The sequence below is a fragment of the Anolis sagrei genome, chromosome 1, assembly GCF_037176765.1.
Source record: "Anolis sagrei isolate rAnoSag1 chromosome 1, rAnoSag1.mat, whole genome shotgun sequence".
NCBI classification, from domain to species: Eukaryota; Metazoa; Chordata; class Lepidosauria; order Squamata; family Dactyloidae; genus Anolis; species Anolis sagrei.
Genome location: NC_090021.1, coordinates 97,468,611 through 97,486,291, shown reverse-complemented (window position 1 = coordinate 97,486,291; position 17,681 = coordinate 97,468,611). Strand labels below are relative to the sequence as shown.

The 17,681-nt window shown below is 37.6% G+C and overlaps 1 long non-coding RNA gene across 1 annotated transcript in view; it reads right to left on the bottom strand.

Moving 5' to 3' along the window:
- Positions 1-16,757, bottom strand: part of LOC137095898 (uncharacterized) — a 175,904-nt gene extending 159,147 nt beyond the window's left edge. Inside the window, exon 1 of the long non-coding RNA XR_010909046.1 lies at positions 16,685-16,757. This is a non-coding gene — a long non-coding RNA (uncharacterized lncRNA). The remainder of the gene's footprint in view (positions 1-16,684) is intronic.
- Between the last annotated feature and the right edge of the window lie 924 nt (positions 16,758-17,681).

Below are 17,681 nucleotides of genomic sequence, written 5' to 3'. Positions count from 1 at the left end.
GGGTGAATTCATGGCAGAGATAAGAGTTTAACTAGTGATTTTCTCACTATTGTCTCTTTCTATTCCACTGAGTTATGGCAGTTCACATTTGAAAGAAATTTGTACAGTGTGAATCTCCTGGGAGATGCTCACTTTATGCTTATGACTGATTGACTACGATTCCTTTTCTTGAAAGTTTCTGGGTATGTTTTCTCCAAACATTAAAGAAACAATACGGTGAAGGCATTGTGGATAGAATAAACTCTTTCCTGCAGGCTATCCTTTATAGAAGTAGACCGTGTTGCAGAAAGCGCAATATGTTTTATCCTCTGTTGCCTTCCTCTGGACAGAGAAGCTAAAATCCATTGCTCTTAACCACTGCTGTGTTAGGTGCTGAGAAATGTGCATAGCCTCACAGTTTGCACCTCCATCTTTCATCTCTTTTAAGGCTTTCTTCACTAAAAAAGTTTGGTATCTGATGACCACCTCATAACTTAGAGACATAGAAAACAAAGAGGGCTAGGACTGGTTCATCAAGACCAGGAACACCAAGTGAGCTACATTCTAATTCTTCCAAAGTCCAGGACTTTCTGCTGATCCATAAGGTCATGGCTACTTTCTCAATCCTTCAATTTTAGAGAGAGCACAGATCAGTTATAAAAAGGACAAAAGCAGAGCACATAAGAGAATCAAGATATAAAAGAATAACAGCTCTCATGTATGAGAATTCATACATACACACTTGGTTTCAGGTTTTTTTTTTAAAAAAAAGGTGAATGGGAATATAAGCTTATTGGTCTGTGTATCTCTATATAGTACAATAGCAGGGGCTGGGAAGAAGGAAAAATAGAGGACATTGAACAGCTAAACCACAAGTCATCTTGTGACAAGTGCTTGCATCTATAGGATAGGAGTTAGATTTTACAGTACTGATTTATTGTAATGTTGTCCTACTTACCCTCATTGTTAGCAGAATAACATACAATAAATCAGCTATAACTAGTCAATTCTAGTAGAACGTGTTAATGCCACAAGAGGCCACTTCCTTTTGAATGTTATTATACTGATCATTAGATCAATCATGTATGCTCAAGGTTAGTGTAGGATCGTTTCATGCCATAGAAAATTAGTGGTAAGAAGATATTGTTTGTATTTTTTCAAAAAGAAATGCTATCCAGTTCACCAATGTTGTTATTTTATCCGCTTGCTGAAATGAAATGGTAAGAATTTTCAAAAGTGACTTGGCGTGCATTTCCACTCTAGAATGAATACAGTTTAACACTACTTTAACAGCCATGGTTCAATACTATGGAATCATGTGAGTTATAATTTACATAATTGTTCACCTTCTCTGCTGAAGAGTGTTAGTGCCTCACAATATCCCATAGCACAGAGTCATGGCAGAAAAAGTGGCATCAAACTGCATCAATTCTATAATGTAAATGCACCCTAGATTGTCCAACCGATGTACATCATAGTATTTCATTCAAAATGGTCTTCCTAAACCTGGTTTTCATCCAAACAAGAATATGAATCATTAGACAGAAACTCCCACATTGTCATTATGTCAACAGTTAAGAATTCTGGGACCAGAAGTTCAAAATATCAGGAAGATCAAAGAACTGGAAACACTAGAAGGAATGAGAATGGTGGTAGGTGAGTGCCATGTTGTCCTATATCAAATGCACCGATCTGTCCCTCTAAATCAGAACAGTGGAAAATATTAAGCTGGAAGTGATCAGGTAAACATGGGAGAATGGCTTGGGCATTGTTAGAGCAAATTTTGCTCAAAGAACATTTAGAAGCCAATACATAAATAAATGCAAATAAATATTTATGTTCTGCTCATCTGCTGAATGCAGTGAAAGCAGACAATTACCATACATGTAATCATGAAAAACAATGAGCAACAACGGAATCACATAATAAAATGAACATCTGTTATATCCTTCCCTGATGCTTATCTAAAGAAAGGTACTCTAGCAATAACTTAAATTATTGATTAAATATAAATAAACAAAATAAAACTTAAACAGCTGCAAAGCTGGAAACTGTTATGCATTAAAAATGGCAGTGATAACACCAAAATGTCACATATTCTAAGCTCACTGAAAGTATAAATATGTATATCAGACCTATAGGTGTTTATTCAATGAGTTACCCCTCTGAGGTAAGATTGTTGTTGTTTTTTTCTTCAAGATTTTCTTTCTATATATATATATATTTGCTCTCATATTTAGTCCATAAAGATTATTACTACAGTTGGTCCTTTAAATAATTGCTTTAGTTCTTTATTGGGTATTTAAATGGGTTGAACTCAAATGACCACAATGTTACTTCACTGTACAAGGGGGATCTTTAATAAAATGATCAGTGTTAAATCAATTGAGTTATCAATGTTCCTGTATGTTCCAGAAATGTGTTTTGCACGTGAGCAGTGATGACCAACCAAATTGATGACTGGGCTTTAATAACCAAGAAGACATGGAACTGGCAAACTGTTGTATTACTTTTAAAAAGATTGATAACACTTTTGGCTGATATTTGAGCAAAATTCTTTCTCTTGCTGTTATTTTTTTCTTACTCAATAAAATACAAAAGAAGAAATAAAGTTATTAGTTACTAATAAAAGTGTTATCTCCTACTTCCTGGACTGAAGGGATGAAGGCTGTCTCTCCATCTCTATGTTAAATTGAAAATATCATTTGAAAGCAGAATATATACTGCTCTTATCTTGTTTACATTATTTTTGTGTGCCAGGAGTGACTTGAAAAACTCCAAGTCACTTCTGGTGTGAGAGAACTGGCCGTTTGCAAGGATGTTGCCCAGCGGACGCCTGGATATTTGATGTTTTATCATCCTTGTGGGAGGCTTCTCTTATGTCCCTGCATGGGCCACTGGAGCTGACAGAGGGAGCTCAACCCACTCTCTCCAGATTCAAAACGCTGACCTATAGGTCAGCAGTTCTGCCAGCACAAGGGTTTAACCCATTGTGCCATCGGGGGCTCTGGTATCTTGTTTATATTGCATACCAGTAGATATCATGTAGAGTACAGGCATAGCACACCTTCAAAAAGTTACTTTTGGGTTTGATAATTTCCAGTATCCTCCAGGGCATGGGGGGGGGGGGTTCTGGGAAGATGCACTTCATAAAGTAATTTTTTCCAAGTACTGTTAGATTGTTCAATACACCCAATGGCTTTCTAAGGTCTTAGGAAGATATATTTCAACATGCTTAAATTATTTGCAATTCAGACCAAGCATGAATCTACCACCATTCTATGCTCCCTGAGACTGATCACCTTGCAATAGTCTGACTCACAATCTTTTAAGCACAGGTGTAAGCTATGTGGAGAAGGTTTTTAAATCTCTCTAGAATGATAATCAGTATCTCTGTGACTGAATACACTTGAGGTGAGAACAAATTAGAATTATATTTACTATTTCTCTTTGTACACATTCAAGAAAATATGTGAACAGTCACAGGAAAAGATGAATTGTTGGCAAACAAGTACTGCTTTTTCCATGCCTTGCTGCCATGTTAACAGAAGCTTTTTGTGCATATCAGTTGTATGTGCACAGATTTCGATTCATGACTGGCTGAATGTGCAGAAGTAGGCATAAGGTCCATGGAAAGGATGTTGATCCTTCCTTCCATAAATCCAAATCTTTTCTATGTAAAGAAGCGTTAATCCAAATCTTTTCTATGTAAAGAAGCGTTAATCCCACTGCTTGTCAACAAAAATGTAAAGAAGCAGCCCTAATCTCACTAGATGCCACCAAAAATTATGTGAGGAAGTATTAATCTTCTTTAATGCCACCAATATTCTGTGAGGAACCTTCTTTTAAATATCAATTAAGCTGCCACCAATATGTTTAGAGACGCTGGATTATGTCTCTGTTTATCTTTAGTTGTGTTGTGAGGTGACTTTGGTAGTGTGGAATGCACCAAGCATAAAAGCAATGGAGGAGGCAGGTTTGAAATACAAAGAGAACAAGATTTATTGTTAACAGAACGTAATTGTTGCAGTTTTGAGAATTTGAACTTGGCACAAGGCTTGATGTTACAAAATGGCTGGTTTGAGATACATGCTTCTGATGATACAATTCTACAAACTTCTTCTTTAGTGAAGTGCTTATACTACTTCAGAGTTCCCTATTGTGAATATCCACACGGTTTGCCCTATACTCGGAACAAACCACTGATCACCAGTCTTTCCTTACTGGCAATCCTGAAAACCCCCTCTGTTAGATTCCTTTAACCTAGGCAATCTAACAAGGTAACACCTTCAGCTTTCTTGCTGAAGAAATATTCACAAATTCTAGGAACTACTGAATTCTCACAGCTTCACAACAGAGCCCTAACTGGCTCTCCTCTTTCCCGGGTCTCTTCCACCGGACTAAACTACTTTCCCCAGAGTCCTTTCTTGACTCTGCTATTTCCCAGAGCCCTTAACTGGCTCTGCTCTTCTCCGGGTCTCCTCCACCGGACTGAACTACTTTTCCCAGAGTCCTTTCTTGACTCTGCTATTTCCCAGAGCCCTTAACTGGCTCTGCTCTTCTCCGGGTCTCCTCCACCGGACTGGAGCTTAACTGCCACTTTCAAACCTTTTTCTCCTTAAGCTCCGCCCACCTCCTCTTCTGCCTTGTCTTGTCACCATGGCAACCTATCCCTCACAGCTAGGCCATGGCAATAAATGTAATACATAAATACAGATTCAACACAGTACATTAAACACTCTATAATAAACATTATAAATACAGTTTAAACACATTATAAATAACACTTTATAATGAACACATCTCTACACCTTCCCCCCCAGAAATATTATTTTTTTGGACCATTCCCAGTCCCAGAATGGCAAAAAAAATAATTCCACATATTATCCAACAATAAATACATATACACCAATTCTGAAAGGGAAACATATTAGGGTTAAATACATTTCAATTACACATATATACAAACCTTTAACCTACGAAATTCTAGTGTCATCTATGGATGTGGTATCCAAGTCTCACATTTTTATATTTATACATATATATTCGTAAATATCTATTGCCTACTGCAAAACGTATATACCTATCACACTTTAATATAATGGTTCATATCTTATACCTAGGGTATGAAACATGTACAGTTCACCACTGTAATAACATCATACATTTCACAAATCTGCAATTAAAACAGGTTAACCATTTTTAAAATATTACACTACATTACACATCTATTACCTTTCTACATTAACACTTTTATTACGCAATGTGTTATTTGATCTGGCCCTTGTAGAGAATAAGGTTTTTGTTTTTTTCTTTTACCCAATTCCAATTCTCCTTTCCTGATACCCAGTCTCAAATTACAACAGGCCAATACACTTCCCCCAGTATCACATTCTTCTTCTTTCTCCTCTCCGCTGCTGGAGTTATCCTCTTTCCATCTGGTCTTCCAATTATCAGGAACAGTTCTGCTTTTATCGAGTTCTAAGGCTTGAAATGAGACTTGCTTCCGCATAGCACTCTGTTGTTGCGAAGAATCAGCACTTCCTTGAATATTCTCTCCTGGTCTTGAAGAGAACTCGCCACCGTTGGAAGAACGAACAAGAACACCTTCTCTCTCCCTTGTGATCTCATCACTGTAGTCTGGATGGACCCCCGAAGCTGGAAATTGTAGATTTTTCCTTTTATCACCAATAACATAGTCTGCGTACATCAGCTCTCCTGACAGTCCATCAGCTCGGCCTCCACTCTCTCCTTCCTCTCCGTTCAAGGATAAAGGAGATCTCTCTTCCGACACATGGCCAAATCTTCTTTTTCTGTTCACTTTCTCTTCAGATGTATGGATCTTTGTTTCACAGAAGACCCCTGGATATTCTGAACTCGCATCAGCTTCTACTGTCACATCCAGAGTTTGTTTTTCTTCAGCTTTCCCTTTAGATTTTATTTTATTGTCTTTGTCAAAAAGTTCGGCTGAGGTAATTTCTTTATGTGGAGCTGAAGGAAATACATCTTTTAAGGTCAAGGATTCCTCTTTCTCCTCAGAGTTTATCACTTGTCTTTCCAGACCTATTGTTTCTATACTCTCTTCACTGGCTCTCAAATAATCAGCCACTGGAATCGGCTCTGCTGCAGGGCTTGTTCCTCGTTTGCATGGTCTCTTCTGGCTGTACACTTCTGACTTTATATTTGGAACACCATCTTCAGCAATAAATCTATAGGGTTGTTCTTTTGCTCTTTGTTCCTGTTGAATTTCTTTGACTCCTCCTGTCTTCTTAATAAGCTCAGCAACCGTAGTGCTAGATTCTGGCTTCTCATCCCCATCCTGTTGTATGGTGAAACACATGGCTTTTTGATCAGGGCTTTTGTTCTTATATTCTTCCTCCTCACACATCATTCTCCAGTTTTCAATCTTTTTAGCCATGCCATCCAGCCCAGAGGCAGCTCCGCCATCTTTGTCTTTCTCATCTTCCTGTGTCACCTTCCTGGCTACTTTTGCGAGCCTTGTGGCTCTCCTGATGAGGGACAAATGGCCTGGAGTCCCTGGCTGAAATTCCTGGTGCCATTCCACAGCTTGTGCCACAACTTCTATGGCACTGTTTAAATCTCCTCTGCGCCTCAAACATGCCGCCATTGTCAAAACTAAGTCTGAGTCACTCCTCAGCACTTCTGTATCTTTTAAAATTATGTATGTTTCATGAACATGGCCTTGATCCCACTTTTGTATTGCCATAGTCAACTTCTCACATTCACTTTTGAATTCAGTCATGCTTTCTTTTTCAGCCTCCTTTTGTTCTACCTCAGCTGTTTCTATAACTTCTTCCCTTTCTACTTTTGGCTGTGACTCTCTAACTGTCACTACAGCTGTCCCTTCAGCTATAGTATCCGCCATATTGGCTGCTTCTGAGGTAATCTTCTTGTGTCGTCTGGTAGCCGTATTTCAACAACTTTTACCTCACAACTTATTTTAAAATTAAACTTAAGGCACTCGATTAGTTGTTACACGAATCCCGTCGTCTGCCACCAAAAATGTAAAGAAGCGTTAATCCCACCGCTTGTCAACAAAAATGTAAAGAAGCAGCCCTAATCTCACTAGATGCCACCAAAAATTATGTGAGGAAGTATTAATCTTCTTTAATGCCACCAATATTCTGTGAGGAACCTTCTTTTAAATATCAATTAAGCTGCCACCAATATGTTTAGAGACGCTGGATTATGTCTCTGTTTATCTTTAGTTGTGTTGTGAGGTGACTTTGGTAGTGTGGAATGCACCAAGCATAAAAGCAATGGAGGAGGCAGGTTTGAAATACAAAGAGAACAAGATTTATTGTTAACAGAACGTAATTGTTGCAGTTTTGAGAATTTGAACTTGGCACAAGGCTTGATGTTACAAAATGGCTGGTTTGAGATACATGCTTCTGATGATACAATTCTACAAACTTCTTCTTTAGTGAAGTGCTTATACTACTTCAGAGTTCCCTATTGTGAATATCCACACGGTTTGCCCTATACTCGGAACAAACCACTGATCACCAGTCTTTCCTTACTGGCAATCCTGAAAACCCCCTCTGTTAGATTCCTTTAACCTAGGCAATCTAACAAGGTAACACCTTCAGCTTTCTTGCTGAAGAAATATTCACAAATTCTAGGAACTACTGAATTCTCACAGCTTCACAACAGAGCCCTAACTGGCTCTCCTCTTTCCCGGGTCTCTTCCACCGGACTAAACTACTTTCCCCAGAGTCCTTTCTTGACTCTGCTATTTCCCAGAGCCCTTAACTGGCTCTGCTCTTCTCCGGGTCTCCTCCACCGGACTGAACTACTTTTCCCAGAGTCCTTTCTTGACTCTGCTATTTCCCAGAGCCCTTAACTGGCTCTGCTCTTCTCCGGGTCTCCTCCACCGGACTGGAGCTTAACTGCCACTTTCAAACCTTTTTCTCCTTAAGCTCCGCCCACCTCCTCTTCTGCCTTGTCTTGTCACCATGGCAACCTATCCCTCACAGCTAGGCCATGGCAATAAATGTAATACATAAATACAGATTCAACACAGTATATTAAACACTCTATAATAAACATTATAAATACAGTTTAAACACATTATAAATAACACTTTATAATGAACACATCTCTACAGGCCTCATCTCTAATTCAGCACATTCAGCTAATCCTGAATCAGAGTAAGCATACATACAACTTACATGCACAGAATCATGGAAGTAATATGTTTCAGCGATATGGGGGCAGGGCCATGTTAGTCTTGGATTTATTTGATTTAATCCTCCTCTGTCTCATAGGATTAGCTCATTTGGAAGGACATTAAAATGTCACTGGAAAAAGGGCAATTATCATTATTATCACCACCAATAACGAGAAGCTCAGGAGACTTTGACCCCAAAGACCTTTGAATATGTGGCTCACATGTGGCTGCTAACATCAAAAATTTCATATAAATATGCAGATGAAATGAGTTTACTCTCTTTGAAACATTAAGTTTACTCATTCTAATAAAATCATAAAACATTTAAAGAGGCTATTGCTCTCGACTATCATTTCAATTGAAAACCAAGAAAAAACAATGCTTTGCTTTGTGGTTGGGAAAGGGACAGAATTTTAATAGCTCATACATTCTTGTTGGAATTGCCCATTTCACATCTCCCACAACTGTTGAGAGACAAAATATATCTTTGCTGAAAAGTGGGCACATTTCATACTCATAAACCCAAATGTGCATTTTAAAAATTGAATTGCCAAAAAATGAGTAACAATGAAAAATAGATGTTAGTCATTGAGCAAAATATGGAGAAATGCATGCATTTGGGGGGAAAAAGAAATGCATACATCAGAAAATATTTGTATAGAAAATTCACTATGAAAAATAAAATGATCTCACAATTTTCTGCAGTAAATATATGAGCTCGCAATTTGACTGGGATACAAGACCAAGAGGGGTTTCCACATTGTTGAAGTAGGTTATGTTTCCACATTGTTGAAGTTGATTGTTCTTTGGCATATGTGTATCTGTGAAAAGATCCTCACTGTCATAATGAAAACACAGCCAGGGAAAGGGTTGTATTTACATGTCTGGTCTTCTGTATATATGTGAGGCCTCTATCATTGGACAGTGCTAGAAACATATCCCCCAATTTATAATATCCATCTGTAGCTTTCTGGGTACCTCAACGTTTTTACTGAGATAGTACTCTAATCAGTATGTATGTAGTTTAATGTGCTGCTGATGAATATTTTAATTGACACCACTTTAAATAATGAAATCATTTAATCAATGTCCAGCTTTTAATGTGAGGTCTTGCAATGAAATATCACCATGAGACCTAACAGTAAAATATGAACTTTGATGAAAACATTTCATTTATAAAAACTGATGTCAAATGCTACCCATTAAAACACATTTCTAAGTTCCAGATAACATTTTACATTTTCTTAAGTGATATTTCATTGATTGTTTTTATTAAAAAGAAAAATTTCTAGAGATTATCAATATAAAACTAGTGTTGCAAATAAACAATCTCCAAGGATGAAAGATCAGCTTCCCATGACCATTGATAGTTTTAAATAACAACTTGTAAATAATTACTGTAATGTTTTATGAGCTCCACAATGGAAGGTCTATTAAATTAATTTCAAATAAATGCTAAGTTGATTCTGTATTAATGCAAATTGAGGAGTTAGTTGTAGTTGATCTGTAGTAACATCAAGCCAAAATATTTGTTATTAACCCATGGATAAAATTGAAATGCTAATAATTATGCTTTGTCTTGTGAGGTATTGAACAGATGGCTGTGCCATCTGTTTTGGCCAGGAAATTATTTATTATTATTATTTACTCTATTTGTATCCCACCTTTTTCTACCCCGAAGGAGACTCAAGGCAGCTTTACATATGAAGTTATTCAAGTTGGCTATTCAAGGTGGCTTTACGTATGACAACTCAAGGCAACTTTACATATGGCAAGTATAAGTGGCCAGTCTGTGGATTCTGGGGGTGCATGGGGCCACAAAAGCATCCTTAATGGTAATATGTAACCAGGGATTTAATTTACCTGCCCTTAACTAAGCACTACATGAGAGAAGGGGCACGTGTTTTCTAAAGGGGGGGGGGGGTTCTCAGTTTAATTTTTGACATCTTCTTTGAAGACTAATGTCTTTAATTGCTCTTGGTAGTCAGATAAGATTGGATCATTAGCAGATGGTGCGGTGTGCCTTCAGGCAAAATGCTATTGGCCACAGAGTGAGGAGAGGCCTTCTAAGACTTAGCTAGAAGAAATTGAAAGTGGAGAAGGAGTATGGAAATCACCAAGAAAAAAAATGTGCTTGCCATCTGGAAGGGGTTGAACAGACCCAGACCCCATCTACACTGCCATATTATCCAGTTTCAGAATATAAATTAACTGCATTGAACTGGATTATATGGCAGTGTTGATTCATATAATCCAATTCAATGTGGTCAGTCTACATTATATGAGTCTACACTGACCATTATAATGCATTTCAAACTGAATATATGGCAGTGTAGATGGGGCTTCAGTAATATGTGCTTTCAAGATGCTGGCTGTTGTTGGTTGTCCATTTCCCAATTGGTCAGGTATGGATTTCCCCTGACTAGAGTAGTTAACATTAATGGAAATTTAGATATTTGTGTTTGGTTGAATTTAAGGGAATCCTGGCAGATCCAGAAAGAATGGAGTAAAACTGCCATGCTTTCTCTCTTCTTCTCCTACTTGAAAATTTTCTTTACTTATCTAACTTGACTTTTAAAAAGGAACATTCTAGTACAATGTTCTGTGAGATTTTCTGTATTGATGTTAATTGCTGCATAGCATCAGATGGCAATTGTGTTCTTGGTAATTTTTGTATCTGCCCTTCTGCTTTATCTTGAGTCTAATTTACCGATTAACTTTAGTCATGCAGAAAGTTGTCTACCTTTTGTTTTACTACCATTTAGTTGATGAGATAAAGATTATTATGGACACAAAATAGACTGTATTGGACTACTTAACAAAATGGTATTGGCCATAGATGGATTTTCAGATTTCTCCTTAAGTTCCTCCCACTGATTCTAAATGATGCATGAAATCCTGAGTCTTTCATTAACTGCAGCAGGATAGGAAGTCTCAAAGGTAGCAATTGTTGAACTTTAGGGCTGACATGATGGTCAGTTTCATGCCTTGATTCACACAAATAGTCATCCACAACAGTAACACTGGTCATGTTATAGAGGCAGCCAATCACATCCATGGCTGCCATTGAATGGTGTCAATAAATATGTACAAAATGGAGACCTCCAAATGAAGGCTTCATAATATACTGGCAAAGGCTATAAAGCTGAACATGAGACCTAGAACAAGATGGACTCCTCCCAATATAATGGCAAGATTTAAAGCCTAACATGAGGCCTGAAACAAAAGAGATCCCCCCTAATATAATTGCAAGAACTTAAAGCCTAGCATTAGGACATGTAAGCTTAAGTCCTAACGTGAGGCATGCAATAAAATGTAGTCCTCTGTATGTGATTACATAGTTAATGAGTGGAATTGCCTGTGCCTTCCTGAGAAATGATACTGGGAGGAGGGAGCAAATGGGTATGGAATACAGACAAAGCTGGTGCAGGATTAATGGTTGCCAGGATGGAAACTGAGAAAGAGCAGGATGGAAGGGGAGGAAATTTTAAAAAGGACTAGATTAAAGGTGATACTATTGGGGTTTTTTTTAATTCTTGCAGAAACTGGGTGCATTGCTAATGTATATGTACAGATTTATAAAATATTCCCTTTCAAGTTAAATAGAACAAATAACAGAATGGCTTTTTCAGTCATCATCATGAGAAGATAGCATTTTATGTTATGTAAATCCCTTCTTTTTACATGCACACACACATTTATGAATGAAATAGCACCATCTCTTTCTTCAGTACTGGCTAAATTTATGCTCAGAATTTGGAAAAGTGGAATTTGATAATTACTTTTGACACTGTCATTGAAAATACTATCACTTTTTACTTGTTTGAAATAATCATGATTTCTGGGGCCAAATCATCAATAATTCAACAGACAATTTCCACCATTTTAACACATTGTATATCTAAGTGCCCAGAGGCCAATTTGTAGTTATTTTTCACTCATTCAGAGAAGTAGAAACTGTTATGCTAAAGTAACACGTATCATTTATTTCAAATAATACATGCTTCTTTCTATGCATGTGTGTGTGTGCATGTGTGTGTGTTAAAATGGTGGAAATTGTCTGTTATATGTATGTGTCTATATATGTGTGTGTATAGCGGTCCCCTGCCACGCACTGCTGTGGCACAGTCTGGTGATATGGAAAATAAAGTAATTAGAAAGTGCTGGTTTCTAATATATATAATGTCTTTATGCTTGTGGGTAAACAGTATTTCTTGATGTTTCTTTGACAGTGTTGACGTAGAGATTGTCTGGTTTGCCTACTCTGGAACATGCAACATATAATTGTTCATCTTTAGGAGTCCCTTTCAAATCTATAATACTTTATCTCTGTGTGTGGGAATCATATATATCTATCTATATCTATGGCTGGATGGCTCTCTGTCAGGAGGGCTTTGATTACATTTTCTTGCCCTGGTGAAGGGAGTTGGACTGGATAGCCTTAAATATTTTCTGTTGGTCATGGGGGTTCTGTGTGGGAAGTTTGCCCCAGTTCTGTCATTTGTGGGGTTCATTCAGAATGGTCTTTGATTGTAGGTGAACTATAAATCCCAGTAACTACAACCCCCAAATGCCAAGGCTTATTTCCCCCAAACTCCGTGTTCATATTTGGGCATATGGAATATTCGTGCCAAGTTTGGTCCAGACCCATCATTGTTTGAGTTCACAGTGCTCTCTGGATGTAGGTGAACTACAATTCCCAAACTCAAGGTCAATGTCCACCAAACGCTGCTAGTATTTTCTGTTGGTCATGAGAGGCCTGTGTGCCAAGTTTGGCTTAATTCCATCGTTGGAGGAGTTCAGCATGGTCTTTGATTATAGGTGAACTATAAATCACAGCAACTACAAGTGTCAAACGACAAAATCATAATTTTTTGAGTGATGGTCACTCCTTGTGTTGTGAGATGTTTTGTTGCCAAATTTGGTGTGATTTCGTTCATTTCGTTCATTGGTTCTTTTGTTTTTAAGGTACTCATTACACACAGACACACATTCAACATTTCATGGTGAAAGTAAATGCTATTTCCATTCCCATAAACACAATTGGACATCAGTGTACTTTTTGTTATAACATTTTACATGTAGTTATTGTTCTCGTATATTGTTTTGAAAGCAAAGCAAAAACAAACATTAAAGTGAACACAATATAAAGTACAATAAAATAAAGCACATGCATATATAACAGATCAATTCAGACTCAATCAAGCTGCAATCCTCTAGTTTTTATCTAGAATATATTAAACAAATTAACTACGAGGGACGAGGGACAGGGCCTTCTCTGTGGTGGCCCCTCGGCTGTGGAACGCCCTTCCCATGGACATTAGATCAGCCCCTTCATTAATGGTGTTTCGAAGAAAACTAAAAACCTGGCTGTTTGAACAGGCGTTCAGATAAACAGTGCAATGTACACAATGAATATAGGAAACGGAATTATGGATGATGAATTGGATCATGATTCTAGTTACGAGACGTTAATGTGTTGTTATTGATGTGTCATTATTCTGTATATTATGTTGTTAATGGTTTTTAAATTCTGTATGTTGTTGGATTGACTTTTGCTCTTGTTGTGAACTGCGTTGAGTCGCCTACGGGCTGAGAAACTGCGGTATACAAGCAAAGTAAATAAACTAACCAAACTAACTAACCAATTTTAGTAATTCAACTGTTTTCACTATGGAACGAATCTTGTTCTGCTTTCTTGCCAGATACATGAATTGAAAGAAAACTCTGACTTTCCTAGTGTTTACCAATGAGACACAATTAGAAATCAGCTTTGTTTTTCAACATCTTAAGACAACTGAGTCAAAATACTTTGGAATGGTTCAGAAAGAAGTGTTTCATGAAATTATTCTTTTGCAAGACTTGAAAATTATGGCTTTTAACCATTTTATAAATATTCATGAATATTATTTCCATCTTTGCTCCTGAACCTCAGAAAGGTGACACAAGAATTTTTTTCCTTCAGATAGGTATGGTGGATGAAAAGGAAGCAGAATGTAAGAGTGGCACATTCTATTATACTATCTAATTGTAGATAATACAATATAAATATATTCCCTTTATACTGACTTTAAGCAGCTTCCAGTAGTGGAACTCCATTGGCTCCTTTGTCCCCGAAACACCCCTCTTCCACCTCAATTCAAAGATTCCCCCCCCCCCCGCCTAAAATTATCTTTCAGTATAGCTAATAGCTAATAGGGTTCCAGAGGCTCAGAGAAGGAGATTGTCACAGACCATTACAACATATTTTCAGTCACCCTTGTCTTTTGTCAAAGGTTTTTTTAAAAAAGACTTGTGCAGTCCTTTGAATAGTTAATACAACCTAATGTGGCAAAATTGTTATTATAACCCCCCCCCCCCCCCGAAATGTTTAGATGTTGTGAAGCAAAAATATGCCTTCCATTTTTCAGGGGGCATTGTGTGTGAATGCGTGCGTGCAATGCATGTGAATTGGCCTGTGGATTGGCTTTATTCACTCCTGCTTTATTCCATGGATATATATCCACAAATATGTACATGGTGTTCATAATTGCCCTGTTGTTGAAAAGCATGCTATGGAGCACAAGGAAATATAGCATGCTTTTTAGTGGATGCAGGATAGCTATAGGAAAACCAGAGCAACGTTTCAGCACTGCATAAAAGGGAAAAAATATTTTCCTTTTATGCAAGACATTCCAAGTCAAAGTATGAATGGCTTTAAACTTTGTAAAAAGCCTTTTGTCAGCATTTTTAAATAATTGGTGGGATATGGAAGACTTTTCAACAACGGAAACAATAGGATTGCACTTGAAAGACCTTGCAGATACTTATTGAGTAGATCTCTGACCTCGAGATAACTGATGGTGTATATATATAAAAATATGATTTAATAAGAACAAATCACCTTTGACTTGGGTGACCAAGATGATTATATAAAAACAAATGTGTACGGCAAAAAAGTTGCTGAGTCTAGACTATGAACTTGAAATCCTTTCCAAGTAGCAAGGGAATCATACAGTCATAGTCATGCATTTGTTATCAATCATATTCCTGACAATGATGTTCACAGCTTCATTTTGTGAAATTTTTAACCATCATTTAATAGTGATTTTAAAGCATTTACCAACATGCAATACAGTACTGCAGTTTATTTGACATCTTATAAATTCTGCAGAATTTGCACATTGTCAGTTTGGGAAGCTGATGATAATGCACATGGAAACTAATCTAAGGTTTGATATACATTTTAGATTATTTTAAGAATAAAGGCTATTTTAGGGATGTAGAGTACTTTGGGTAACTCTGTTAACATACAGACTGAAGGGGATTTGCCACTGAACATACTAGATTAACCATGTACATTTAAAAATACGAAATCTTAACATGGCCTTATTAGTCAGAGTAAACTGAGTAATTAATCAACACACAGGTAAATTTCATTGATGCAATTCTAATTAAGACTAATTAGATCTATTCTGCCCCCTGCTGATGCAGTGGGTTAACCACTGAGCTGCTGAACTTACTAACTGAAAGGTTGGCAGTTCAAATCCAGGGAGTGAGCTCCCGCTGTTAGGCCCAGCTTCTTCCAACCAAGCAATTTGAAAACATGGAAATGTGAATAGATCAATAGGTACTGCTCCAGAGGGAAGGTAACGGCACCCCATGCAGTCATGCTGGCCACATGACCTTGGAGATGTCTATAGACATGCATGTAGCCGGGGGGGGGGGGGCTCGAGGGACTTTAGCCCCCCCCCCTGAAATTCTCATGGTGGTCCATGAGAAGGCCTTACTGGTGCATTATTTAAACTGTTATGTTTATTCATATCATGATCTGATCACCATACTCAATATATCCCATATGCAGGACTTCCGGTGGGAATGGCGACGGGGAAGCCTTGCTGAGGGAAAGCTCTCTCAGGGAGGACCTGTTTTGAGTGGCGAGGTCGAGCTATAGCTCCCCACCTTTGACCGGATCGAAGGCGAAGGTGATCGTAAATCCCCTGGGTGCTTTGAAGACCCCAAGGCCCCCCTATTAAGGGGGAATTGAAGGATCTGAGAGTACCAAAAGGGGAGCGGGATGCTCTACAGGATCAGGCTCGGCGATCTTGTCTAACCGCCTCCACCCCATTTTTAAGATAAGAATTCTAAAGAAGAACAAACCCCCACGTTAGGGGGCTAAAGGGACTGTGTTCCTAAAAGAAGAAATTTCATCTTCAAGGTAATATAAGAGTGGGAGGGACCTTCCCCTCGGAATCTAGGCAAAGAGGGATTAAATCAAGTACTTTTATAAGGAGAAAAGAAGATAGTAAAGGAGAGAATCTATAATAAGAAGAGTGTTTTTATAAGTTGATTTTAAATTGGATGAACTTTAAAGTCTAAAGGATTTGGTATAAGTATTTTTAAAAGTATCAAAGAAAATAGAACTTAATAAATATCGGGACCCTTGTACTCTCCTCTAAACATTAGGCTACACCCCCGCACTGCTATCTAAATTAGAGACTTTAATGGGCACTACAAGAAATTGAATTAGCTTACAGTGTGAGGAGAAACGACCTTGGCTCCATTGTTGTTTGGTCTACGCTGGCTCCATTGTTGTTTGGTCTACGCCTTCTTTATAAACAATCGAAGAAAAGCAAGATAGGAACTGACGAAACGGAAGGCTGCTGTGGAACAACACAGGAAGAGAGCAGTGCAGGCTGGGAGTGGTAGTCCAAAGGTCCAAAAAGGTTTTAAAGGGCAGAGAAGAGCATAAGAGCACAAGGGCAGAAGTGAAGAAGATAGCAAAGCAAAGAAGGGCAGAAGAGGCAAACAGAGGCAGGAAGAGGTCTAATAATTAAGACACAGATCAGTCTCTGAAGGCAATAAAGGAGGAATTTAAAGAATAAAGACGAGGAAGAGAAGCAGACGGGCAACAGACGAGGAGGAGAAGTAGACGATCGACGGACGAGGAGGAGAAGCAGACGCAAAATAAGACCAGGCCGAGAAGCAGACGATAATAAAATTAATAAAATTAATTAGAGGCATTTAAAATCTTTAAAAGTATACTCAGATCTTACCCCAAAGTTGATTGATGAATTAATTGAAGGAAAATTAAGGAATAATTGATTAATTGATTAATGGATGGGAGGAAAATAATTAAATTGTTTTCAAATTAATTGATTAATTTTAAATTAATTGATCAACTGAATAATTGATTAAATATATATTAATTTTGAATGAACTGGAATTTAATTAAGAATAAAATAAAAAATTATTCATATAGAAATTGCAACAATAAGCGAAACAAGTTATAAGCAATTACAAGCAGTTAAAGAAAGTGAATTGGCTTTTAAATGTCAACAAAGAGGAAAGCAGAGAAAGAAAAGGATAAGGAATTACAGACACAGACACAGCTGAGAAGAGGATCTTTAGATAGAGGGGTGAATATGGAGAATATTCTAAAGGAGATTAAGAAGCTTTCTGAAAAACAAGATGCCATGAAGAAGGATATGACAGACAAACAAGAAGAATACTACAAAAAACAAGAAGAACA